Here is a 19,501-nt window from a genome sequence, read left to right as displayed (position 1 = left end):
TTGGATATGCAAGTGTCCCCTAGTTCTGTCAGATCCTATATATCTGTATGGTAATAGAGTGATAGGAGTTTCCTCAGATCTCGAATGTCGAAAGTGTATTAGGGATTGACTCCGGTTTTCAAAGGGTCTCCACCAATCGAATGACAGGCGAGAGCTGTCGAACAGCCTCCTATACATAAATTATTTTCAGCATGTCAAGCTCAGCATTGCATTTGATAAGAGATAAATAAATCAAGGTTCTTTATGCAACAAACTGCCTTCTTCCATTGATTCCGAAAGCGGTTTCATCGCCTTTTTTTTTTTCAGGGCAATAGGTTGGTGGATCTTCCAAAGTATCTATGGCCACATAACTACTGCATAGTATTGTCATCTTAGACTGCAGCTGCAAACATTAAACGGCAATTTAACCTGATTTTAAACGAATAGAGAAGACTATACAAAATGAATTACAGTAGATACAGCTATCATTTTCAACGCTGCTGCTCTCAAGAGACGGTCTCCTCCCTAATAATAATAATAATAATAATAATAATAATAATAATAATAATAATAATAATAATAATAATTGACTGATTAAGCAACATTGGGGCTGGTCAGTCGGTTGGAAATGGGTGACCGCTCTCCTCGGCGTTGATTTCCTTGGGAAAGGATCTTTACCATAATATCCTCAGTCTACTCAGCTGTAAATGAGTATCTATCCCTGATGGGGTAGGGTCCAGCTATGGGTTTAAAAAGCAAAACTCAGCAATGAAGAAAAGAAATGAAGGACTAAACAACGACGTAAATGGAACCTCTGGCAACAGAGGACTTCGTCCGGCGGCCAGGTATTCAGCCCAATTAAAGGGTAGATGGTCAGGTACTTGGAGGTCATCATCCAGCAACTGACCACCACAACGACAGTAACCAACAACCAGAGACTGGAGCTACAGAAGCAAACCAGAGGAAGAAATGGACAAGAGAAGAAAATAAGGAAATATGGAGATGCTACATCAGAAGCAACCCGACGGAGAGAGGATATATAAGAAAGCTGGTCAACATCTGGAATGAGAGGAATAACACCCCTCAAACAAAGCAGAGGCTGGCAGACCAAGTAAGGAACATAAAGAAATAGAACTGGCTCTCCCCAACAGAAAGAGAGGAATTGGAGAGGGAAATGACACACGGCACGATTACAAGAGGTCGAACTGAGAGACGATGCCACAGAAGACGACAGGGATGATGAGGTATCAAACAACGACATACGAAGAAACACCGACGAAGTAACAGACAGGAGGGAATGTGTAGAAAGATCAGACAATGGATGAAGCCAGATACAGAGAGAACAAAGATCCCCTCCATGAAAGCCTACAACACCAAGAAATTAAGCGAGAAACAAGTGAGGTCAATGAAATAATGAGACTAATACACACCACCAGTTTCAAAGAAACAAATAACTTGACATATGCAGGAGCAAGATTAGGAGCAGAACTGATTGGGATACGAACACCAACACCACCAGAACAACCAACCAACAGAAACCAAAACAGCAACCGCCTTGGAAAAGGCGCCTGGAAAAGCAAATCATGGTGATGAGATCTGACTTGAGTAAACTGAAAGAGATGGCAGAAAAAAGGCTAAGAAGCAAGAACACAAGGGAGGAACTGAACGAGAAATACAAAAGTACAGGAGAGGGGACTAAACAACACAATAGAAGATGTAAAACAGAGGCTTAAGGCCAAAGCACATAAGATCCAACGGTACAAGAACAGGAATAAGGGATACCAACAGAACAAACTATTCGAACCAACCAGAAAGACTATACATCCAACTAAGAGGGGAAGACAACCACCAACAAATTCCTGAAGCCGAACCAAGTAAGAGACTCTGGGAAAACATCTGGAGCAATCCGGTATCACACAACAAACATGCAACATGGCTCCAGGAAGCCAAGGAAGAAGAAACAGGGAGAATAAAACAAAGATTCACTGACATCACGACACACGAAGTCAGAACACAGCTAAAGAAAATGCCCAACTGGAAAGCCCCAGGTCTCCCGATGTAAGTCCATGGATACTGGCTCAAAAAACTTCAAGACCCTACACCCAAGAATAGCAGAATAACTCCAGCATTGTATCACAAATCACCAATCTAGCCACCTGTGGGGGCAAGCCAGCCTCAATGGGTGCCGGTCCCAAGCCCAGATCAATAGGGAGGGTTGGTGTCAGGAAGGGCATCCGACTGTAAAAACCCACACCAGAACCAATGAAATGAGTCGTGATATTGATGAGAATAGTGCTAGGGTCGTACTCCGTAAACGACGCACAGACATCGAATCCGCCCTAACTCTGTGACAAGGCAAGGGCTACTGCATCATGAGCAGCTAAAGAAGCAAGCTCTAAATGTGATCAGAATAGGCCAGCTCAATATTGGGTCTATGACAGGAAGAGGAAGAGAGTTGGCGGAGTTGATGAGGATAAAGAGAGTGGATATTTTGTGTGTGCAGGAAACTCGATGGAAGGGTAATAAAGCTAAAGAACTGGGGGATGGCTACAAGCTAATCTATAGTGGAGCAAATGAGCAGGGTAGGAATGGCGTTGGTGTAGTGTTGTCGGGGGAAATGAAGAGTGCAGTGACGGAAGTGAGTAGAAAGAATGACCGCATTATGAGAGTGAAGACATGTTATGTAGGGGAAACAATGAACATCATTAACGCTTATGCTCCACAAGTGGGCTGCACAGAGGAAGAAAATAGCCGTTTTTGGAACGAAATGAGTGAGGTAATGCAAGAACTGGAAGAGCAGGAGAGGACTGTAGTGGGGGCAGACTTTAATGGACATGTCTGAAATGAAAAAGATGTAATTGAACGTGTGCATGGAGGACATGGGATTGGGGAGAGAAACCCAGAAGGAGAGAGTATAGTAGACTTTGCCATGTCCTTTGATATGGCAATAGTGAACACATTCTTCAAAAAGAAGAGGGAGCACTTGATAACATACAGGAGTGGCGGTAGATGCACACAAATGGATTACCTCCTTTACAATAGATCAAGGCTGGTGGAAGTTAGGAATTGTAAAGTTATCCCAGGTGACCACGTGGCCCCCCCCAACATAGGCTCCTTTGTATGGATTTAAAGATGAAAAGAGAAAAGAAAACGAAAACGAATGGGGTAAAGAAAATCAAGTGGTATAAATTGTTAGAGAGGGATAATGATAAGAAGAGAGAGTTCAGGAGAAGAGTGTTGGGAGAGGTTGATCTGGGAATTGAAGATGTGGGAGAATGGTGGAGGCATAATGCATCAGTGATTAAAAGACATGGAAAGGAGATACTAGGGGAAACATCTGGAATAGTATGGGAGGAAAAGGAGAGCTGGTGGTGGGGAGAAGAGGTGGGGGAAGAGGTGAAGGGTAAAAGGGGGGCTAAGAAGAGATTTGAAGAGTCACAGCTTGAGGAGGACAGAGAAAGATTAAGAGAAAGAAACAAAGAAGTAAAAAGGGTGGTAGCTCAGCTAAGGCAAGGGTCATATGAAGAGGTTTATAATGAACTGGAAACCCAAGGAAGGGTTGACTAGGATGCTCAAACTGTCAAAAGTAAGAAATAAAAGAACAAAGGGAGATCACCCATATTAAGCAAATGAAAGATAGGAATGTTACGGTCATAAAAAAGGAAGAAGACATCCTGAAAAGATGGAAAGAGTATTTCGAACAACTGCTAAATGAAGAAAATGAAAGACTTGTAAGAGAGGATGGACAAGTAAACATGGGAATGGTAATGGGGATATCTAGGGATGAAGTGATACGAGCCTAAAAAGAATGAGGAATGGGAAGGCAGCAGGGACCTGACTTAATCCCAGTCGAAGTTTGGAAAGCCTTAGAAGAGGAAGGGGTAGACATCTTGTATGATATGATAGTAAAAATATTCAAACAGGAAAAGATACCAGAAAAATGGCGGGAAATCATATTGATACCTATATTTGAAAGGTAAAGGTGATGTCAGGAATGCAGTAATTATAGAGGTATAAAACTAATGTTTCACACGTTGAAGATTTTGGAAAGAATAATAGATAGCAGGCTGAGAGGGGAAGTTAGAATAGGGAAGGAACAGTTAGGATTTATGAAGGGGAGCGGCACAACGGATGGAATATTTTGTATAAGGCAGCTAATGGAGGAATTCAGAGAAAAACAACGAGACCTGCATCTGGTATTCATAGACCTTGAAAAGGCCTATGACAGAGTGCCAAGGCAAGAAATATGGAGGTGTTTTGAGGGAGAAGATGGTGCTGGAAAAGTATGTCAGAATTATTCAGATGTACAGGAATGTGTATACTAGAGTGAGGAGTAGTGTTGGAGAGATGGATGGATTTGAGATAGGGAGTTGGATTACACCAGGGGTTCAGCACTTAGCCCATCCATCTTCAACATCGTGATTGATGTAATGACCAGGGATGTTAGAGAAGCAGTGCCATGGTGCATATTATACGCGGATGACATTGTTGTGTTCAGAGGGGAGGGAGGAGTTGGAGGGGATTTTGGAGAGGTGGAGAGCGCACTTGAGGAGAGAGGAATGAGAATAAGCAGATCAAAAACCAAATATATGTGTTCCAGTATTACTGAGACGGTGGAAGTAGCATAAGATTGGGTGGGGAAGAAATAAAGAAAGTACAGAAGTTCAAGTACTTAGGGTCCGTATTAGAGGATAGTGAAGCAGGACAAAGAGGTGAGACACCGAATTCAGGCAGGATGGAATAACTGGAGGTCTGCATCAGGGGTCCTCTGTGACAAGAAGGTCCCTCTGAAATTGAAAGGAAAGTTCCATAGGACAGTGATCAGACCAGCAATGCTATAAGGAACAGAAACAGCAAGTATGAGGAAAACAGAGGAGAAGAAGATGGATGTAGCAGAAATGAGAATGTTTGAGATGGATGTCGGGAGTAACAAGGGAAGATAGGATTAGAAATGAGTATATAAGAGGATCGACAAAGGTAGCTGAAATATCGAAGAAAATACAGGAAGGAAGGCTTCGATGGTATGGACACCTGTTACGAAGGGAGGAATGTCATGTTGGAAGACATACGATGGAAATGGAAGTGCAGGGTAGAAGGAAGAAGGGAAGACCAAGAAAGAGATGGCGTGATTGTGTAGGGGGTAAGATATGGAATTGAAAGGTATAAATGAGGCACAGGACAGAAATCGATGGCGACCCCATATAAAAATGGGTTTAAGCTAGGAAGAAGAAGATTGTATCACAAATCACCATGCGCTCAAATGGATGACCACAGGAAGAACATCCTTAGTTCAGAAAGACAAGAGTAAGGGAAATATAGCCAGTAACTACAGGCCTATCACCTGCCTACCAATAATGTAGAAGTTACTAACAGGTATCATCAGCAAAAGGCTATACAACTACCTAGAGGATACACACCATCCCCCACCAACAGAAAGGCTGCAGAAGGAAGTGTAGGGGCACAAAAGGACCAGCTCCTGATAGACAAAATGGTAATGAAGAAAAGTAAGAGAAGGAAACCAACCTAAGAATGGCATGGATAGAAAGGCTGCAGAAGGAAGTTTAGGGGCACAAAAGACCACCTCCTGATAGACAAAATAGTAATGAAGAACAGTAGGAGAAGGAAAACCAAACTAAGCATGGCATGGATAGACTATAAGAAAGCCTTCCACATGGTACCACACACATAGCTAATAGAATGCCTGAAAATATATGGGGCAGAGGAAAACACCATCACCTTCCTCAAAAATACAATGCACAACTGGAATACAATACTTATAAGCTCTGGAATAAGACTAGCAGAGGTTAATATCAGGAGAGAATCTTCCAGGGTGACACACTGTCCCCACTACTCTTCGTAGTAGCCATGATTCCCATGACAAAAGTACTGCAGAAGATGGATGCTGGGTACCAACTCAAGAAAAGAGGCAACAGAATTAACCATATGATGTTCATGGACGACATCAAGCTGTATGGTAATAGCATCAAGGAAATAGAAACCCTAATCCAGACTGTAAGGATTGTATCTGGGGACATCAGGATGGAGTTTGGAATATAAAAATGTGCCTTAGTCAACATACAAAAGGGCAAAGTAACAAGGACTATCAGGGATAAAGCTAACAGATGGGAACAACACCAAACACATAGATGAGACGGGATACAAATACCTGGGAATAATGGAAGGAGGGGAATATAAAACACCAAGAGATGAAGGACACGGTAAGGAAAGAATATATGCAGAGACTCAAGGCGATATTCAAGTCAAGACTCAACGCCAGAAATATGATAAAAGCCATAAACACATGGGCAGTGCCAGTAATCAGATACAGTGCAGGAATAGTGGAATGGACGAAGGCAGAACTTCGCAGCATAGACCAGAAAACGAGGAAACATATGACAATACACAAAGCACTACACCCAAGAGCAAATACGGACAGACTATACATTACACAAAAGGAAGGAGGGAGAGAAACTACTAAGCATATAGGACTGCGTCAACACCGAAAACAGAGCACTGGGGCAATATATGTAGACCAGTGAAGACAAGTTGCTCAAGAGTGCATGGGAAGAAGGACTGATAAAAGTAGACGAAGACCCAGAAATATACAGAGACAGGAGAAAGACAAGCAGAACAGAGGAATGGCATAACAAACCAATGCACAGACAATACATGAGACAGACTAAAGAACTAGCCAGAGATGACACGTGGCAATGGCTACTGAGGGGAGAGCTCAAGAAGGACACTGAAGGAATGATAACAGCAGCACAAGATCTGGCCCTAAGAACCAGATATGTTCAAAGAACGATAGATGGAAATAACATCTCTCCCATATGTAGGAAGTGCAATACGAAAAATGAAACCATAAACCACATAGCAAGCGAATGTCCGGCACTTGCACAGAACCAGTACAAAAAGAGGCATGATTCAGTAGCAAAAGCCCTCCACTGGAGCCTGTGCAAGAAACACCAGCTACCTTGCAGTAATAAGTGGTACGAACACCAACCTGAAGAAGTGATAGAAAACGATCAGGCAAAGATCCTCTGGGACTATGGTATCAGAACAGATATGGTGATACGTGCAAATGACCAGACGTGACGTTGATTGAAAAATCAAGAAGAAAGTATCTCTCATTGATGTCGAAATGCCATGGGACACCAGAGTTGAAGAGAAAGAAAGGGAAAAATGGATACGTATCAAGACCTGAAAATTGAAATAAGGATATGGGATATTCGAGTGGAAATTGTGCCCATAATCATAGGAACACTAGGCACGATCCCAAGATCCCTGAATAGGAATCTGGAAAAACTAGAGGCTGAAGTAGCTCCAGGACTCATGCAGATGAGTGTGATCCTAGAAACGGCGCACATAGTGAGAAAAGTGATTGGTTCCTAAGGAGGCAGGATGCAACCCGGAACGCCACACTATAAACACCACCCAGTCGAATTAGAGGACTGTGATAGAGCAAATAATAATAATAATAATAATAATAATAATAATAATAATAATAATAATAATAATAATAATAATACCTTATTAACCTCTGAAACTTCTGTCAAACAAACACCATAATATTCTTATGAAGAGAGTTTATCTCCTATGGAATTCAAATCTTAAGTTTTCTATATTCGTCCTTTTAATCTTTTTTTTTTCATGTTTTTTATGAAGACGAATAGAGAAGACTCCATATATTTTATTTTCATCTCTATTGCCCTCAGAGAAGGTCTCAATAATAATAATAATAATAATAATAATAATAATAATAATAATAATAATAATAATAATTTCCACAGAAGGAGAAGAATTTATGAAATTTTTGTCTCCACTGTCGAATCTCGCTCTACCCTCCACCCACAGACGACCCAGCTGTGGAATAATCTCTCGAAATAACACCAAAATAAGGACCATCAGTCTCGGCCGTAGAGAGAGAGAGAGAGGAGAGAGAGAGAGAGAGAGAGAGAGAGAGAGAGAGAGAGAGAGAGGAGAGAGAGAGAGAGAGAGAGTCGTAGGCCTAAGGAAAATTATGCTCTTGCGCGTGAGGAGGGAAATTATTCACCTGATGTAATTGGGTCGTGCGATAGCGTAATCTCGCCAACAATTCACTAAACTAAAATTTATTCTACATCTGTCTCAGGATCTATTTCAGTCTTACAAAAAATGATCCTGAGTTTCAAATGACACGTGAAATTTGCGCAGTTCCTTGAAGAAATACGTAATGAAATATAGCAGCCATTACTCTTCAGATTTCCAATTCCATTTCACCCGATTGCTTTTCCGCAGTTTCGTAATGTTTTTCATCATGAAGAAAAAAAAGGGGAAATTAATCTTCATTCAAACCAGAAACCGGTTTCTCTCGCGTTATGTACTATATATATTACCTGCTCCAGCGTCTACAAGAAACTGAAAAGCAAGGTCTTCCTGTCAAGTCAATATCATTATTGTATATAAAATGATATCGTGAGGAAATATCACTGCGATTTTTATCAAACTCGATCAGAAAGTATTTATTATTTTATTAAGTTTTTTTAAACTTCATTATTTGAAAATGAATTGATAGCAGTAATATTCATTGCAAAAACGGTTGACCCCTAAAGATATTGTTAGTAAGGTTCCCTCTGAGGGTAAAGCCTTAAGTTGTGTCTACATTGCAATAAAACAAGTCGCAGACTCATGTTGGCAACTTATTGCATACACATCACAACATGTCGCAGACTCATGTCGGCAACTTGTCACAGACATGTTACAGACTCATGTTGGCAACTTATTCCATATACATCAAGAACATATCACATAGAAGTCAACTATTTATTACAGTCTCATAATAGTCAACATTGCAAAAATATGTCACAATCAACCTGGCAACTTATCACATACACATCACAAACATTTTGCACAGAAGTATCGAACCTCTTAGCAGTCCTAACCAGGGCTTCACAATATTATCCAGCATTTACCAAAGGTTCGTTCCCCACTTGTATTCGTTGCCTTGTTTTCGACCTGTATTCAATATGAATGTGGGAAGTTGCCACGACTAGCCGATCAGTAGGACGACGCACAGTGGTCCAGAATTGCCAAATCGTGGACAAAACTCTAAGGTGAAAAGATCCCAACTTGAAACCCAGTGTCTTGAACATCTATTCAAATTAATAAAATGCAGAATTAAACAAAGAAAAAGTTTATTCTAACGTTACATAAAGTTTTTGTATATACTATTGGACCTTCTTAAATCACGAAAATGATAACACTAGTCATAAGAACGGGATTTTTATAGTATTATAAAAAAATATTAAAAACCCATATATATACAATAACAATTCATGAAAAAAATTAAAGAAATACAAGAGCACGATATTTCATGAAAAAAATAAAGAAATACGAGAGCACGATATTATTTTGACTATGGCAGGAATTAACAAGTATAATTAAAAGAAATAAAAACTAGTGCTTTAGTGTCCCATACTACTTTCACAATCACAGTCAAAATCACAATCACTATCATCAGTCATGTTACCAACCATTACTGTCAGTGTCACTGGCAATATCATTATCACTGTCACTTTCCCGACCACCATTTCCAGACTGTTCGGTAGTGGGATCACTCATGAAAATAGGTGATGCTTCAAGAAGGGAAAGGACTTCGGGAGATAAACGAGTCCTTTTCTTATGTTGTAATCCTCGTGGTCGCAGCTGGTCGCAAGAAATTTTTGCTGATTATGAAAGTTTATGTACTAAACATTGCCCAGATGGCAAATACATTGGTGGATACAGTGGGAATACCTTTCAAAATCTGCAACAACTTTACCTATTAATTTCTATGTGCGTTGTTAGTTTCAGAATATATTGTCGCCATGTATGTATTGTAGTTATGTCATTAAAGGTATTCTACTAACTTGAGGTAAAATTTGCAACTTCGTCCTCTCTTGTTGCATTAACATCACTTGAATATGAAATACCGAAAAACATAATTAATCCTTCAATCAGTGGAAATTGATTTTTGGTCACGAATTCGTGATCCTGGACCACTGTGCGACGTTTTAAGACCCCCCCGATGGCCAGAAAAGGTATTTTAAGGTCTTGGAAAGGGCACAGAAGGACGGTGCCGGATGTGGTAAATGACCTTCATGAACTTAGAGAAGGATTTCAGTGATATTACATATTACATTCCTGATAATAATCTTACAAATGCCACGTACTGGAGAGAGAGAGAGAGAGAGAGAGAGAGAGAGAGAGAGAGAGAGAGGAGGGGGCTGGGAATGCACATTACAGATATAGGACATTCTAAGCTGAAACAAATGCAGTACCAGATGGCACGTGATAATAAACGCTAGAATTTTTTTTATTTCCAAGAAACAAATTACAATAATGTCTAAACTAGTCACGAGCACATTACAGTTCCCCTTATGAGAGAGAGAGAGAGAGAGAGAGAGAGGAGAGTTTCCCCCATCTAACTGTTGTGTATTTCAAGGGCCTATTACATTGTTTTCGTAAACGATCCAACCGGATGGACATTTTCGAAAAGAATTCCCCCTTGCTAAATATTCATTAAGGAGGTTCCACGGTTCTGTTACGAGGACATTCGCGCAAATTTTCTACTTAAGGACGACTCCACAGACTATGAGGATAATGGTAACTGGTTCCTGACATGAATTCGGGAGATGCTATTGAATAGTTAGTTTTTTTTATCATTCACATATTTTCTATTACATTTAGATGTAAGTTGATTTTTTATTCATAGCCTGAATATTTCATTTGCAAAATCAGTGAAAGGAGTTAATTGACAAAATAGTTTTACATAAATGATAGCATAATCGCACAGTTGCAAAATCTGGCAGGTTAGCTCTCTCTCTCTCTCTCTCTCTCTCTCTCTCTCTCTCTCACTTTACACACACAAACACAATATATACTATGTATGTATGCGTGTATATATATATATTATATATATATATATATATATATATATATATATATATATATATATATATATATATATATATATATATATATATGTCTGTGTGTGTATGTGTGTGTGTATGTGTTTTGCTGGATATGTGATACTTGTTCCCTAATGTACAACGTGCCAGTGTACGTGTCTCTATTTACATCTGCAGATGGAACTAGTGTGTTGACTCCTTTATGGCCCTGCGCCTCTTTTCATGTTTTCCCAACGTGACACGACAAGTTCTATGTACTCCACAACTGAATTTTCCAAACTGATTTATTTTTTAAAATTCGCAAAACTCAGTATTTGCTTCGCAGAAAATTCAGAATGTACAAACTTGAATAACGAACGAAACAAATGAGAGATTAATCGGCGCAATGTTATATTCTGTAGCAGTTGTATTTGGACAGAAGATGAAGTACAATAGAACATAGAGTTTAGGCCAAAAACCAAGCTTTGGAACCTATGAGGTCATTCAGCGCTGAAACAGGAAGTGACAGTAAAACTGTTTGAAAGGTGTAACAGGAGGAAAACCTCAAAGCAGTTGCACTATGAATCAATTGTCAGGAGAGGGTGAAAAGTAAGATGAAAGAAGGTATAGTAAAAGGAATGAAAGGGGTTGCTGTTAGGGGCCAAAAGGTCGATGCAAAGAACCTTCAGTAAAGCCTACAGTGTAACGCATAAGGTGTACTGACGGCACTAACCGACCATGGGATGGGCAGAATGTAAGATACAAGAACGTTTTGAAACTCTGCAGTCTGGTCATTTCTTGGGATTCTATATAAATATGAAGCTCTCGCATCTCTTTCTGTCTTCAATATAAGGAAGTCGCGACTGCATGCGATTGCACCATTGACTTCAGAAACGCAACTTCTGCGCATTCCTCTCTCTCTCTCTCTCTTTTGATAAGTTGTGCAGGGCACTCAATGCGATCATCCAGAGATCGGAAGTTCCTATCTCTCTCTCTCTCTCTCTCTCTCTCTCTCTCTCTCTCTCTCTCTCTCTCTCTTCCAAAACCTTCGCACATGTGAACAAGACGTAGTATATTAAGACAGCCAGAGCTGGAAAATTCTCGAGTTTGTTAATTTACTGCAAAATATGTCTAAAAACTAAATGCATTGCTGTGCTACTGTAAGCCATCGGAGGAACATTCAATGTTAAGTGTAGGTTCTAAAATTAGAGCAAGAATTTCGTAGATCGGATGGCACAATACAAGATCCTGAACTGTATCTTTGTCATTTTAATTAGAATAAAGTCTTTCATTATATTTTATGATGAGAATATGGAAGATGAGTACGCGGTAAATTGAAAAAAAAGACAATGTTTTGTAAATATAAATAGAAAGGGTTGTTTTAATTTCACTCTGGTAACGATTTTGGATTTAGCTCCTATGTTAAAACTTATTTGTAATTTTAATCAATCATGTATTATTATTATTATTATTATTAATATTTTTTTTTTTTTTTTTTTTTGCTCTATCACAGTCCTCCAATTCGACTGGGTGGTATTTATAGTGTGGGGTTCCGGGTTGCATCCTGCCTCCTTAGGAGTCCATCACTCTCCTTACTATGTGTGCCGTTTCTAGGATCACACTCTTCTGCATGAGTCCTGGAGCTACTTCAGCCTCTAGTTTTTCTAGGTTCCTTTTCAGGAATCTTGGGATCGTGCCTAGTGCTCCTATGATTATGGGTACGATTTCCACTGGCATATCCCATATCCTTCTTATTTCTATTTTCAGATCTTGATACTTATCCAATTTTTCCCTCTCTTTCTCTTCAACTCTGGTGTCCCATGGTATTGCGACATCAATGAGTGATACTTTCTTCTTGACTTTGTCAATCAACGTCACGTCTTCTGTTTGCACGTATCACCCTATCCGTTCTGATACCATAGTCCCAGAGGATCTTTGCCTGATCGTTTTTCTATCACTCCTTCAGGTTGGTGCTCGTACCACTTATTACTGCAAGGTAGCTGATGTTCCTTGCACAGGCTCCAGTGGAGGGCTTTTGCCACTGAATCATGCCTCTTTTTGTACTGGTTCTGTGCAAGTGCCGGGCATTCACTTGCTATGTGGTTTATGGTTTCATTTTTCGTATTGCACTTCCTACATATGGGAGAGATGTTATTTCCGTCTATCGTACTTTGAACATATCTGGTTCTTAGGGCCTGATCTTGTGCCGCTGTTATCATTCCTTCAGTTTCCTTCTTTAGCTCTCCCCTCTGTAGCCATTGCCAATTGTCATCGCTGGCTAGTTCTTTAGTCTGTCTCATGTATTGTCCGTGCATTGGTTTATTGTGCCAGTCCTCTGTTTTCTTTCGTCTTTCTCCTGTCTCTGTATATTTCTGGGTCTTCGTCTGCTTTTATTAGTCCTTCATCCCATGCACTCTTTAGCCACTCGTCTTCACTGGTTTTCAGATATTGCCCCAGTGCTCTGTTTTCGATGTTGACGCAGTCCTCTATACTTAGTAGTCCTCTCCCTCCTTCCTTTCGTGTTATGTATAGTCTGTCCGTATTTGCTCTTGGGTGTAGTGCTTTGTGTATTGTCATATGTTTCCTGGTTTTCTGATCTATGCTGCGGAGTTCTGCCTTCGTCCAGTCCACTATTCCTGCGCTGTATCTGATTACTGGCACTGCCCATGTGTTTATGGCTTTTGTCATATTTCCGGCGTTGAGTTTTGACTTGAGTATCGCCTTGAGTCTCTGCATATATTCTTTCCTGATCGTGTCCTTCATCTCTTGGTGTTTTATATCCCCTCCTTCCATTATTCCCAGGTATTTGTATCCTGTCTCATCTATGTGTTTGATGTTGCTCCCATCTGGTAGCTTTATCCCTTCAGTTCTCGTTACTTTGCCTTTTTGTATGTTGACTAAGGCGCATTTTTCTATTCCAAACTCCATCCTGATGTCCCCAGATACAATCCTTACAGTCTGGAATAGGGTATCTATTTCCTTGATGCTCTTACCATACAGCTTGATGTCGTCCATGAACATCAGATGGTTGATTCTGTTGCCTCTTTTCTTGAGTTGGTACCCGGCATCCATCTTCTGTAGTACTTTTGTCATGGGAATCATGGCTACTATTATTATTATTATTATTATTATTATTATTATTATTATTATTATTATTATTATTATTATTATTATTATTATTATTAGTAATCAACAAAAATCCACAGACATATAAATAACTGTATTGATATACACATTGATATAAACAAGATACAATTTATGTATGTAACATTTGTGGATTTCTTTACATAACAGTTCATCATCATCATCATCATCATCATCATCGTCATCATCATCACTTCATCATCAGCATCATTATTATTATTATTATTATTATTATTATTATTATTATTATTATTATTGTACGCTGGAAACAGACCTTCTTTCAAACAAGTTTTATTAAAAATAATGGCAGAATTCACAGAATTGATTTTGTACAATATTCTTTCAATTCTCGGGGTCCTGTTTGCGAACTTTTACATGGGCATGGTGGAGGAGCGTGTCTTTAGGAGCATTAGGAAGCCATCTATATACGTAAGATATATAGATGACACTTTCATCCAAGCAGGAACGAGGGAGGAGATCGAGGAAATACGTCAAGCCTTCACCAACAGCCGTTTACGATTTACCATCGAATATAGCCGTGATGGCCGTCTTCCCTTCCTGGACGTCCTGGTTGAACAGAAGGAGGGTGTGTTCGCTACACGGGTTTACACGAAGCCCACGAACCTGGGAATGTGTCTGAACGGCGAGAGTGAATGCCCTGAACGCTATAAGGACACCACCATCAGCGCCTACGTCAGGAGAGCTCTTTCCCATTGTTCAACATGGGCAGACACCCATAAGGAGATGGAACGTGCAGCCCAGGTCCTAGTAAACAACGGACACACCAACCGAAGCATCCAGGACGTCTTCAGGAAGGGCATGGAAGAATGGTACCTACAGGAACCCCGCCCAGACCCCCAGCAGAAAATTAATTTTTTCTACAAGGGCACCTTCCATCGGCGGTATAAAGAAGACGAGCGAGCCCTACGGGAAATAATCAGGAATCACGTTTCCCCGACCGACAACAACAAGCAGATCAACTTGATCATATTTTATACAAGTAAAAAAACATGCAGTCTTATTATGAAAAATAACCCCGCACCGTTGCAGGATCCCTTGAAGAGGACGAACGTCATTTACAGATACACGTGCCCAATCCGAGGATGCCTCGGAACTTACATCGGGATGACGTCAATGCGCCTCTCCAAGAGGATCTCCTGTCACGCGCAGGAAGGAGCGGTATTTAATCATGCAAGGACTGCCCATAATAAAAGAATCCGACACAGCGACATCGTCGGTAACTTCGAGGTTATCGACCAGGCACCCGATCTACGTCGTTTGCGAATCTTAGAAGCGCTGCACATCGGGAGGGAGAAGCCCAGTTTGCACATCACACAGGAGACCTTCCTCCTCCCCACCGCCGTCAGGAGAGCAGCAGACACCGCCCCACAACGACCATCGCACCAGAGGGATCCTGAGGATGATAGAAGCATTAGCTCTCATCCTGAGGACGTCCCTAGTAACCCTGAGGGTGATCGCAGCTCAAGCTCTCGCCCTGAGGACGACCTGGTAGCACGCCCTTCGAGGGGACCTCCACCATCACCAATAAGGATGAGGCTCCGCCCACGAAGAGGACAGCCAACCAGCAACGGGCCCCCTGATGACATCGCTCGTGACGTCACAGGTATTGCCCAATGAAAAGTGAGGTACCTGTTTCTTCAAGCCAACCGAATGCAATAAATAGCGTGAATACATCTGACACAGACCATTGCACTCAGCGATCCCGTCCCGAAGATGGCCAAACGAGGTGGCCGAAACATGTAGACGCCTTGAAAACAGAAAAGAAGAAATAACAAGAAATACCGGATAGACCCCTGACGACTACGGCCTGTTCCCGACCTACGAAACCCACCTGTATACCTGTTGACGACCCCAGCCTGTCCCTGATAACCAGTTTTGCTTTTGATAACACCAGCCCGCCCGAAATTTCCGTTGACGACCTACAGCACGATGAACATTGGACAGCTGCTTTATAATACCAGCGTGCCAGAAAGGAAAATCATAAGGAGAATTGAAAGAATTTTGTACAAAATCAATTCTGTGAATTCTGCCATTATTTTTAATAAACTATTATTATTATTATTATTATTTCCCCCAAATTCGGTTTAATGAACCCTCAGCACAGAAGAATTAACATACTTAATATGAAACCCGTAAAAATATATTAAAATACATGAAAACACCAAACTTTTAAATGCAGCTCATTATTCTTCCTTCAGACAAAGAATTAAGGTAAAACTGACTGCGATTCCCAACAAAGACCTTGCGAGAGATAATGACTACTCGCTAATTGCCTCAGACCTTGGGAGAAACATCTGGTATTCTCTCTCTCTCTCTCTCTCTAATTAGATTTCGTTGTGACGTCTGGCGAGTAAGTTCATTACATAGATGATTGATGCACTAATATATATCGTTCGTCTCTCGCAGTTGGAGCCACTTTAGTTTCTGATGTGTCAGTAATAATGTTTCTCACTTTGCATTGTTGTATCTATACACCATTAGACTGAGACTACAAAAATATGTTATCTATTTTCGGTGGCCTTGATTATACCCTGTACAGAAAACTGGTTGCCCCAAAGAAACTTTGCTTATTGAATACCTTACTGAGGACTGATCCAATTCCTTCCCCGAACACTGCATTGGCCGAAATGTCCCGGCTACCTGCCATCTGCTTTGCCCTCTTCTACCTCCGTCCCGTCTTCACCTCTTATCGTCCCTTCTCTTCTGCATTCTCTGTTCGCCTGGGTAAGAGACACTTCCGCCTGAGGGCAATAAGGGCGCCTCTCTTCGGCTTTCCAGGTGATTGACTCTGTGTTTGCCCCTCTGGCTGCTGCCTCCTCACACCTCCCCTACCCTATCCCCCCCCCCCCCCCCCCGGGTTGCTTCCACTTCTATTCCTCTGCTTGCTGTTCTTCTCTCTCTCTCTCTCTCTCTCTCTCTCTCTCTTTCAGGTCAATAGCCATCCTGTGATGGATTTGTTTCATGTGGATCGGGTTCTTCTTCTAAATAATAATAATAATAATAATAATAATAATAATAATGACAGAAAAAAGAATTAATTAGATGTTCCTAATAGACACCTTCTGATACACATAACTATAAAAATGACAGTTTACTCAGCATTTTTAAAAATCCGTATCGATTCATAAGTCCAAGTCTATAAACACTTGACGTTGCTTTAATGCAAAAAAAGGACATAAAACCATTACAGTAAAACAAAAACCAAGAAAAATAAAGAATTCTTGATTTAACGAGACTTCCCCTGACAGGGAAATAAGTGATGAGAAACCATAATGGAGCCCATTGAAAGAATCCACTTTTGAAATACAGGGAATCTCGGAGCCAATACTGAGGAATCTTCAATCAGGTCTCGTCCCCAGTTCTCGAGAAGTGTTCAACCGAGATGCAATAGAATTACCTTTTACTCTCCACGAATTGAGTACATTATCGGAAATCGCTGGACGACTCTCTCTCTCTCTCTCTCTCTCTCTCTCTCTCTCTCTCTCTGCGAGTTGTTTTCTACGTTATTAATAAGTTTAAACAGGAGACAGTAGTCTTCAAATAAAATAAGTTTAAACATGAGACAGTAACCTTCAAATAAAATAAGTTTTTATCTAGTTGAGAGGGATAAGTTATATTCCTTCTACCTCCTGACTGTGAGAGAATGACAGTTTGTACAACTTCATCCTCACCGAGATATATTGACATTTGTCCTTAATATATATATATATATATATATATATATATATATATATATATATATATATATATATATATAGATATATAGATATATATATATATATATATATATATATATATATATATATATATATATATATATATATATATATATATATATATATATATATATATATATATATATATATATATATATATATATATATTTTAGGGCTGTTGCCTTGTATAATAAGGCGCCCTATGAGGTAATGTTAGACTTGCGATAATCTTACGCTAAGTCGGTTGGTATTGCACTTCCATATTCAATGGAGTGTCTTGGGGTTTGTAGATCACTTACGAAGTCGGTATTATCTTCTTTGGATATGACGACGATGTGTTGAACTCATGATGATTCGGGAATGATGTGAGGATCTAGTAAAAACCACGAAGTACAAAAATATATATATTCTTCTGAGTTTACATGGTGTAGATCAGGTATGATTGTACAAGTCTTCGAATGACGATAGCTTGATCGCTTCTGCCAATGATGATGGCTAATTCTATTCTCTCTACATGATAAAGCTTAGGTAAAGAGATACAGGTCTTCTAATGACGATAGCTAACTCTATTCTCTTCTGCCTACCATCTCGGTTACAAGTTATGAAGGAAGCAGATAGTAGCTCGAACATATGAACATACAATCAGATGACATAGTTACATACGAACACACAATCAGATGACATAGTTACTAATCACGTAGGCCGCTTGAGCTATAGGTCACGGTGTTTGTCTCAAGCAGGAAGCTTGGACTAAAGTTTATAAACAATTGAATGACTACAGGTGACGGCATGTCAACTTAGCCTACATACTTATTGTATACGTCATCTTTAGCGTCTCTAGTCTGATCACATTCCTGCAAGCAATCTGGTTGACCTCTTTAGTTTTAGTCTTTTATATACATGGACTATCACATCCATATTATGTAATCATACATATATATACTATATATATATATATAGATAGATATATATATATATATATATATATATATATATATATATATATATATATATATTCATATATATCATATATCTATATATCATATATATATATATATATATATATATATATATATATATATATATATATATATATATATATATATATATATATATAGTATGTATGTAATATATTATAATATATATATATCTTATAGATATATATATATATATATATATATATATTTATATTATATATATATATATATATAGATAAGATATATACGATATATATATGATATATATTTATATATATAAATATATATATAATTTCTATTATATATATTATATATATATATATATATATATATATATATATATATATATATATATCATATATATATATATATAATATATATATATATTATATATAGATAATCATCAAAATAACAACGTCCTCTTAACTACTCGAATTCTTGACACATTTTGAACACGTTTGTCCCTACAAAGCCTTATATCTAAATGCAAGAGTATGAAGAAATTCAATTATAAAACAACCACAGCATTAGCGCACGAACACACGAACCCTTCCCCATTAAAGATGGTGATCCAGGGAGAACGAAAAGTCTTCCTCCTACGACCCCCAATAGACTCCAGTCGTTCTAAGGCAGCCGACTCAGGAGGCCTCGATTACTGAAAAACATCAAAGAAGAAGAACCGGCGAATGGCTTTGATGAAGATACCATGATGAGGATTTAAATTAAAAAAATAGAGAAGACTCCATATTCCTGATCA

This window comes from Macrobrachium nipponense, chromosome 18 (genome assembly GCF_015104395.2).
Source record: "Macrobrachium nipponense isolate FS-2020 chromosome 18, ASM1510439v2, whole genome shotgun sequence".
Classification (NCBI taxonomy): domain Eukaryota; kingdom Metazoa; phylum Arthropoda; class Malacostraca; order Decapoda; family Palaemonidae; genus Macrobrachium; species Macrobrachium nipponense.
Note: the sequence above shows the minus strand (reverse complement) of the source record.